This window comes from Notolepis coatsorum (genome assembly GCF_963971535.1).
Source record: "Notolepis coatsorum genome assembly, chromosome: 7".
In the NCBI taxonomy this organism is placed as follows: domain Eukaryota; kingdom Metazoa; phylum Chordata; class Actinopteri; order Aulopiformes; family Paralepididae; genus Notolepis; species Notolepis coatsorum.
In genome coordinates, this window is record NC_140171.1 from 27,222,948 (window position 1) to 27,232,318 (window position 9,371).

Here is a 9,371-nt window from a genome sequence, read left to right on the forward strand (position 1 = left end):
AATGTGATCGGTACTTCTAACTGTTTAGCGTCTTCATCTGTAAGTTTAGGGAGAGTAATTTGATTAAGATATGTGTCTAATTTGTCCTGATCAAAGGTCGTTTCTGAGTTATATAAATCGGAGTAGAATTCTTTGAATGTATCGTTTATTATTTTGGGTTCTGTTACTAGAGCTTGTTGTTTCCTAATGGCAGTTATATCTGCAAATTTTGCATTAATTCTTAGTCGCATGGCTAATAGGTGACTAGGTTTAGAACCTTGGAAGTACTGCTGTTGTCTAGTGCTGCGTATTTGCAATTCCGATTTTTGTCTGTACATTGCTTTGATCTCGGTCTTTAGAATGTTAACTTGGTTATCTAGTCTAGTAGAGTTGTTGTATTTTAAAGAATTAAAAAGCGTTGAGTAAAGCGTTTCCTTTTCAGACAGTTTTGTGTTTTGATTTTTGCGCAATATGGAGGTAAATCTATCCGAGAAATCCTTGATCATACTCTTTACCGACATCCATAATATTCTGGGATCTTGCACCGAGTTAGTATTAACTTGTAGGAATACTGTGAGAGCTTCTTTAATTTGTGTAATGAATTCCTTGTTGTTAAGCAGCATCGAATTAAAACGCCATCTTGGGGCCCGGGTAGATAATGTACCAAATGTTGCTTTCAGGATTAAGTAGCAGTGATCTGATAGCGCATTGGGTGTCATTTCCACTTCGTATTTATCAAATATTCTCGGGGATGCAAAGACGTAATCAATTCTGGATAGTGTGTTGTGTCTCGCCGAACGACAGGAGTACTTGCGGGTCATGGGGTTAAGTGAACGCCATAAATCAGTTACTCCTGTTGATTTCGACCAATCTTTTAATGCTTTAGATGAATTCTTTTGTTCGCTGGAGAAGGAAAGGTAAGTTTTGTCCATCCTTGGGTTCCAAATGGCATTAAAATCCGCACCTATTATGTATGAGTACTCGGGATGGTTTAACATTTCTCCTGTTAGTGAAGTGAAGAAACCCACTTCGTACAAATTCGGGGCATATACCGCTGCCAATGCAATTTTCCTGTTATTGTGTATAATCCTAGCTATAGTTATGCGCCCCTCAGCATCCGACCATACCCCTTTCAATTCGATATTTAATTTGCGTCTGACGACTATGGCTACCCCTCTAGTTCTCGTAGCAAAAGAAGAGTGACCAATATTATGGTATATGTTATCCGCTAACGTATTTATGTCTCCCTCTAAAATGTGCGTTTCGCTTAATAGTGCCACGTCCACATGTTCTTTTTTCATCAGTGTAAGCACGCTTTTGCGCTTGTGTTGTTTGTTTATCCCACCGGTGTTCCATACCATTATATTCAAACTAGCCATAGTCTATGCATGTTTTCGTGTAGTTTTTGGTAATGTTTCTGGAGTATGAAGCTACAATAGATGCACATCCAATTAATGAGGTCCCGTTGAGAGCTGAGCTTAAAAACATATATATATACAAATAAAAATCCCCTATTTTCCCCTCTCCCAGAAAGTCGAACATGCCTGTGTTCCAAGAACACATCCTCCGCGATTGACTTTCTCCCATGGTCCACCGGATTGCCCAACCTGAGCATTGTAATCCTAATTTTCCTATGCTCATTGCCATAGGATCTAACATTTCCATTCTATTGCAATAGAATGTCGCTTTTGGTCTTGCACCTTCCCTTACTGTAATGAAGTATTGTGATAATTAACCTAAAGATAAAAATAAAAAATAAAATAAAAAGAGAATAAACCTTTATCGACATATTCCTTTGAACCCTCCACCAACGTGTACATTATTCTTGTTATTTCTAGTGGCCTTAATTTTTAGAACATTTGCTATTGTAAGCAAATGACCTATCGAAAATATTCAATACAAATAAAAGATGGCTGATTGTGTTCCACCCTACTCTGAATTTTGGAATAGACGTTTGACACTATGTGCAAAGGGACAAAAGTATTGAAGATAGAAATTGAATATCAGAATATCCTCAAACCAACTTTGTCACGCTGTCGCTGATAAATACCTTCGATGGATTTCAATTAATTTCATGGATCAAATTTCATTGCACACCAAATTAAATATGTCCTTGTTTCAGAAAAGTTATATTACAAAAAATAGATAACATAATAGATTTTTGTAGTCAATGTACACCAAAACTACCTTGAGGATACTTTCATTGGCACTGACTGCAAATCTGATGTGAATATAGTCAATTGTTAACCTATAACTTAATTGTTAACCTATAACTTATAGGTTAACAATTGACTATATTCACATCAGATTTGCAGTCAGTGCCAATGAAAGTATCCTCAAGGTAGTTTTGGTGTACATTGACTACAAAAATCTATTATGTTATCTATTTTTTGTAATATAACTTTTCTGAAACAAGGAAATATTTAATTTGGTGTGCAATGAAATTTGATCCATGAAATGAATTGAAATCCATCGAAGGTATTTATCAGCGACAGCGTGACAAAGTTGGTTTGAGGATATTCTGATATTCAATTTCTATCTTCAATACTTTTGTCCCTTTGCACATAGTGTCAAACGTCTATTCCAAATTAATAATAAAACTCACAGAAACTGAACTATCCACACACAAGCACACACAAGCACATACACGACACGCACGCTGAGCACGCTCACACACTAGCAGCCACTTTAACACTCATGCCGCACATACGCACACTTATGGCCAGAGGAAAGGCCACTTTAAATTAGTATAACATCAGGAACAGTGTATTGCACTACTAAAGCTACCTAGCATGTCCTATATGCTCTGTAAATACTATGTACAGATACCGAGATGGCACACCATGTACCTGTTTATTGCACTGTTGTTTTTACTGGATTCTATTAATATGTTGTACCACTGTATTTTTTATTGGATTCTATTATATGTTGTACCACTGTATTGCACATCGTCCAAGACCAGCCGCATTTCATTGTATACCTGTATGCCGTGACAATTAAAACTCTTGACTTGACTTGACTTGACTTGATGTGCAAAACACCTACTTATAGGCTATAAGTAGGTGTTTTGCACATCGTGAGTTTTACTATTAATTATCCACAGTAAAACTAGGTCGTCTTTCAGGTACCTGGATAACATTGGATTTGGATGTCCTCGTGTGATGACGTCTCATCTAATTCTGTCAAGGAAGGAAGCACTAGGTGGAGCTATTGACCAAGTATGGCTTTGTCAGTATTCCAATGTACAGTGTACAGTGTCCCCCCCCTACCCAACCACCCCCCCCCCACCACCTCCAATGTACAGCCCCCCACCCACCCACCCAACCCCACCCCACCTACCCAACCTCCTCCAATGTACAGTTTCTACGTCAAATGTATATACACATAAATGTATAGATGTAGCAGTTGTCTATCTGTATGTTGTGTATGTCATATATGTTATGACAAATTGAAAATGGGGGACCCTGATGTAAACAAGATGAAAGTCTTTCTCTGGTCTGCATCCCCTTAACAATTGTATGTATTGAGCTGTACTGTACTGTACCCATTCTGCAATCTGTTAATACACTTTTCAATCAATCAATCAATCAATGGAGAGACATACTAACATCAGAGGATAGCGTTCTCGTCGGAAGGCAGCGTATGCAACCCAACTGCACTCTGCTTCTCTCTTGCCTACTGTACCATGAAGAAAACCATGGGCAAGTTTCTCGTCCGTGGTTATTGACAGTTCTTTCCTAATTATACATAGTATTGCTTTGGCAATTGTTGTATTCCTGCTGCTGATGTCTTTAGAAGACATCCTGTTCTGCAAAAACAGACTTGAGTGACACACACACGTCCTTTAGCTAAAGTTGGCTGGCAATAACAACAACAATAATAATAATTGTTATTATTATTCTGGTAGTAGTACAGTAGTATAGGGTATTATTCATACATGTATTCAGCAAATAGTCTTAAGACCATTGCAACTGGTGTAGGCTAAAGGCTAATACCTGATTTTGATTGGTGTTGTACAGAGAGCATGCACTCGCCAGGTAATTTGTAGGTCAGTGGGTCAGATGCACTGCAAACATGTTTGAATTGAGTGAGACAAATTAAAGAGGTGATGTGATTTCATGTTTAGTAACATTATAACTTACTGCATTTTGAGGTGAAATGTTAATTTTAAATATGTTTAAAATGAATAACGATGTCTGCTCGTTATTAGGCTGGGAATCAGTGAGTGTGGACTCTGGCTGAATCTACTGGATGGCTGAATAAGTAAAACATGTAATGTGTGTTTCTTAAACCTGGAAAATTACTGAGTTTGTGCAAAAGCTCTAAATAGTTTTTCTGTTGACAAGTTATTCCTGCATTTCTTATCTTGCGCTAAAGTCTATATCTATTTAAACTGTCAAACCACATACATCCTTTTTAACTAAAGAACAGTGAAAAATACTTGTCTGAGAATGTTTTGCAACACATAGCCTGTGTGTGTAATATGACCATATTAGGATATGTTCACTGTCTTGGGGCAAAATAAATGAAGACTACACTTATATTTCAAACCAATGATAGTGCCTTAAAGGGGCACTTCAACAAAAAAACAATGTTGATTTATTTTGCACATAATTTCATTCAAAAACTATAAACAGCTTCATATTCAAACTAATTTACTCTTAGAGTTTTTGGATGTGTGTGAGATTATGTACAAAGTAAATCAGCATTGTTTTTGGTGCCCCTTTAAATGTATCTTGCAGTGGAACAATACAGAGTTCATGCAAAAGCTCTAAATGAGGGTTTCTCAGCGGGGGCGGTACCACCCCCCAGGGGGCGTTCAGGGAGTGTTGGAGTGGTACAACCCCCCCAGGGGGCGTTCAGGGAGTGTTGGGGTGGTACCACCCCCCAGGGGGCCTCAGGGAGTGTTGGAGTGGTACCACCCCCCAGGGGGCATTCAGGGAGTGTTGGAGTGGTACAACCCCCCCAGGGGGCGTTCAGGGAGTGTTGAGGTGGTACCACCCCCCAGGGGGCGTTCAGGGAGTGTTGAGGTGGTACCACCCCCCAGGGGGCGTTCAGGGAGTGTTGGGGTGGTACCACCACCCAGGGGGCATTCAGGGAGTGTTGAGGGGCGCTGGGTGCATAATTGTTAAAAGGGGGGCATTGAGATGCTCAAAGGGAGCGCTAGTTTATTTGATTTATTATCATTGTTTTAATATCAGGACAATAACTTGACTGGAACCACAGAGATGCCTACATGCAGTGAAGCACAATCACAATCCCACTTCAGAAACAGTGTGTCACTTTTTAGCAAAGAAAAGGGTTACTCTAATGTAAAAAGTCAAATGAGTACAAATCGGAATCCATAAAATGTTATGGAACATGGACATCAGATAGGGGTGGTGTTATGGAACATGGACGTCAGATAGGGGTGGCGTTATGGAACATGGACGTCAGATAGGGGTGGCATTATGGAACATGGATGTCAGATAGGGAGGGGGTGTTATGGAACATGGATGTCAGATAGGGGGGCGTTATGGAACATGGATGTCAGATAGGGGGGCGTTATGGAAGATGTACGTCAGATAGGAGGGCGTTATGGAACATGGACGTGAGATAGGGGGGGTGTTATGGAACATGGAAGTGAGATAGGGGGGCGTTGATCCAAAAAAGGTTGAGAACCACTGCTCTAAATAGTTTTTCTGTACTTGAGTACTTGAGTGCTTATCTTGCACTAATGCCAGGCTATGTGATTGAGTGCTTATCTTGCACTAATGCCATCTGTTAAACTGTCAAACCACATAGCCTACATCCCTTTTTACTCAGTGAACAATATTTGTGTGCAACGCAGGCATAGCCTGTGAGTGTGTGTGTGTGTGTGTGTGTGGGTGGTATGACCATCTAATGGGAATTCAGATGATATTATCAATAGAATTCCAAGGTCTTTCTGTAGATATGGGAGGAAAAGATCCATTTGGTTTTTTGTTACTTTGGTTAGATTAACAGGAATGGGAAGCGAGGACATAAACCAAGGTTCCATATAATCACTGACAAATAGTTGTTTTCTTTGGAGACTTCCTTCCCTTGAAACCATTTCCTCTTCTCTTTAGGACCTTATCACTCTCCTTGTACATCTACAATAAAGCTTGTTATATCACTACTTTATACGCTCCCTGGTGATCATTGGGGACGGACGGAGAGAAAACACATATTATCTCCTGCCAGCAACTCCACTTTTATGGTATGGTAGTATAATTTATGGTCGCCCAAGGAGGTTTGTTGATCACCTAGCACTCTTTTGTTGTTATTATTACAACAGTGTATTGGGCATTGTCGTTATTAAGGTCTGAAAAGGTCAGTTGTTAACCTTGGCAACCTTGTGTGATGCCAGGTAGGTAAAACAAAACAAAAAAAGATCCCACCATTGGATAATATTGGTAATGGTATTGGTAAATAATAGTATTTTTTAATGTATATTATTGACATCATTGATGTAATGTAATGTCTTGATCTTGTGCCATTTCCAACAATTGTGTCCTATCCTGCAACATTTTGGACTCAAGTACAACTGCATACCAGCTGTTTTGTTTCATCATGAGCTTGTTTAGTATTCATTAGAAAAGGCATAAAGCTTTAAAAAAATAAAAAAAAATAAAAACCCAATACAATTCAAACCACCCATGAGAAAGCAGAAAGACAGAAGCCAATCAGGCGGCTGAAGTGGATGGAACTATTGATAAATAGCTTTCCCCCCCTATTGCTCTGGTGAGCCAGCTACGAAATACAGGAGACACTTGATTATCATAATGGCATGGATCCAGCTACTTGGCTTAATGTAAAATAATCTATTAAAAAATCAATATAATTAGAGTTTGAGATGTTCACGTTTTAAACCTTAACATACTGTATGACTACTTTACCTACACACTGTCATTACTGCTTAATCCCAGCTTTTATGAATGAAACTATTGTTAAATGCTGCCTATAAAATGATGTATGTTACCGACAGCACCTCCCACTCAAAGGACCTTATTTGCATGGCGGTGGCACTGGGAACAGGGTGGAAAGGAATCCCAATCTGAGCATGACATAAGAGCAAAATGACCACTGTGTGAATATGGTCATATGGTTTGTTTTTGCTCTGTCACTATATGCCCTTATATGTTGATAAACACAGAATTGTATTAACTGTGTGTTAATCTGTTGGGCAAGGATATGCTGACTCTATTTCTCCATCCAGGACATTACTCGATGTGTAAAGTGCTTCATCTACAATTTTGCCCTTCCTGCAGATGACAATGCTTTCGCCACCAAGGAATATTCCTTTTTAGTGGCAAAGGATTCTGATGAAGTGGGTAGCATGAGTTCCCAGTCCGTTAAGAACACTCTCAATCCTGCCAAACCCGACCCAGAAACCATAAATACCCTATTTGTCCCAAAGCTGTTGTAGGCATAAAGCCTGTGTCCTTATTAGTGCATGTAACACACACACCGTTGGTAAGTAAGACGAATGGAAGATGACATGTAGAAAAGACTGGTACAGACAGAAGAATTGCTGAAAAAACGTACAACAATATAAACTATAATATAATATAATAAAAAATAACCCTGTCACCTCGACAAAACCCTGGCTACTTTCTTCATGGGGATGTTTATTTGGGTAAATATTTTAAATTGATGAGTAAAGGTATTAAAGAACATTTTGATATAAAAGGTAAGTGGGTTGAGGTTTTTCTCTGCAGAAATAACAGCAAAACACTGGCCTCAATGCTGATGAGGGGCATAGTACTGGAAAAACAAACTCAGCAAAACCAGTGAGAAAATAGAACTGGACTGAGAAACTGCATTAACGTTGATGTATACACAACGCACTCCTGCCAAAAGGACAGGACTTAACCCACATGAGATCATTACGGTCTGTATTTATATAATACAACTCTGTGTACATACATCTGATTAGCACTACACTCATTAGTACTAATTTGTATATTTTATACCCAGTTTAATCACCTGTACATTGTATATTGCTGTTGCACTTTACCGTTACATTTGCACTCTGGTTGGATGCCAAACTTCTTTTCGTTGTACTGTACTTGTGCTGTATAGTGACAACACATTTGAATCAAATCTAATCATTACAGGGAGGCAACAACCTTCTCCAACTCTTGACTTAAGAGCAGCAGACATACAGTACATGTAGTGATTCATTACTGAATTACGAGCTCTGAGGCCTGTTCACTCAGGTTCCCCATGGGACCCCCAGCCCACTGGAACCAGGAGACTGGGTGTTGATTAAGAACTTCCAGACGACCAGCCCACTCAAGCCGTGCTGGTAAGGTGCACACTATACACTAGGTTCTGCCTTGGCTGCAACAATTAGCAGCAACAGTATCTTAGCTTGCTAGCACCTATCAGATTCTGTTTGCGGCTAGGTTCTGCTGACCACCCACTCAGGTGTAGGGCAAATCAATCTGGATCCACGTGACTCACACGAGATTATAAAAGAAAATTCCAATATCCGGTTGTATACAAAGAACCACATTTATTCAGACATATTTACAACTTTTCACTGTCCAGTTATTTACACGAAATAGGAACACACATGAAATGAAAGTACAATACGAGTAATAATCACAAGTATGGCAAATATGGCATAATCCCAGGTATGGCACTGAGTGATATAAAAGAATGTGACCAGTAAAATGTCAACAATCTGACCAAGCTTTTGGTATGAAAAAGCGGGATAATCGACATCAAACGTGACATTGCTGCTGAATTTATTACAAACCAGTAAGGGGTCTTCCAGAGCCTTTTGTGGCAGGGTTGGGATCAGTTCCCTTTCAATTCCATCAAAAAATGTAAACCGAAATCATTGTTTACTTGCTGATGAAGGAACATTCATTCTATTATTTCTTTTTCTGGATAGGTCGGAACCAATTAAATTTTTCAGTATTTGGAGTTTAAAGAACACCCTGCATTCTGAATTCACTGAATTGAACGTGAATTGATCCCAACCCTGTCTTGTGATGGAACTAATTTGTCACCCGCCCGCCCACCAGACTACACCTTTCAGAATAGCACCGGTCATCAGTGCTCAAGGGCTTTCAGTTGTTCCAAGGCTGCAACAGATTGTAAGGAAAAAGGCTCAGAGCGACCTGCCTATAAGGGTCGTTTTGCAGAAGCACACCAAGGTATTGTAGCACATAATAGCAGAGCGAGGGAGCCTTTTCATTAGATGCACAGATTTAATCATGGGCCAGAAACGTGCGCTATTTTCTTTTTAATATATATACTTATTTTTTTACGTGGAAATATGGCCTCATGGTCAAAACAACACAATATAAAATAATTATATTATTTTGGCCTCTTTGTAATCATTTTTATTTTTTTTTAGATTGGAGGTGATGTCATAA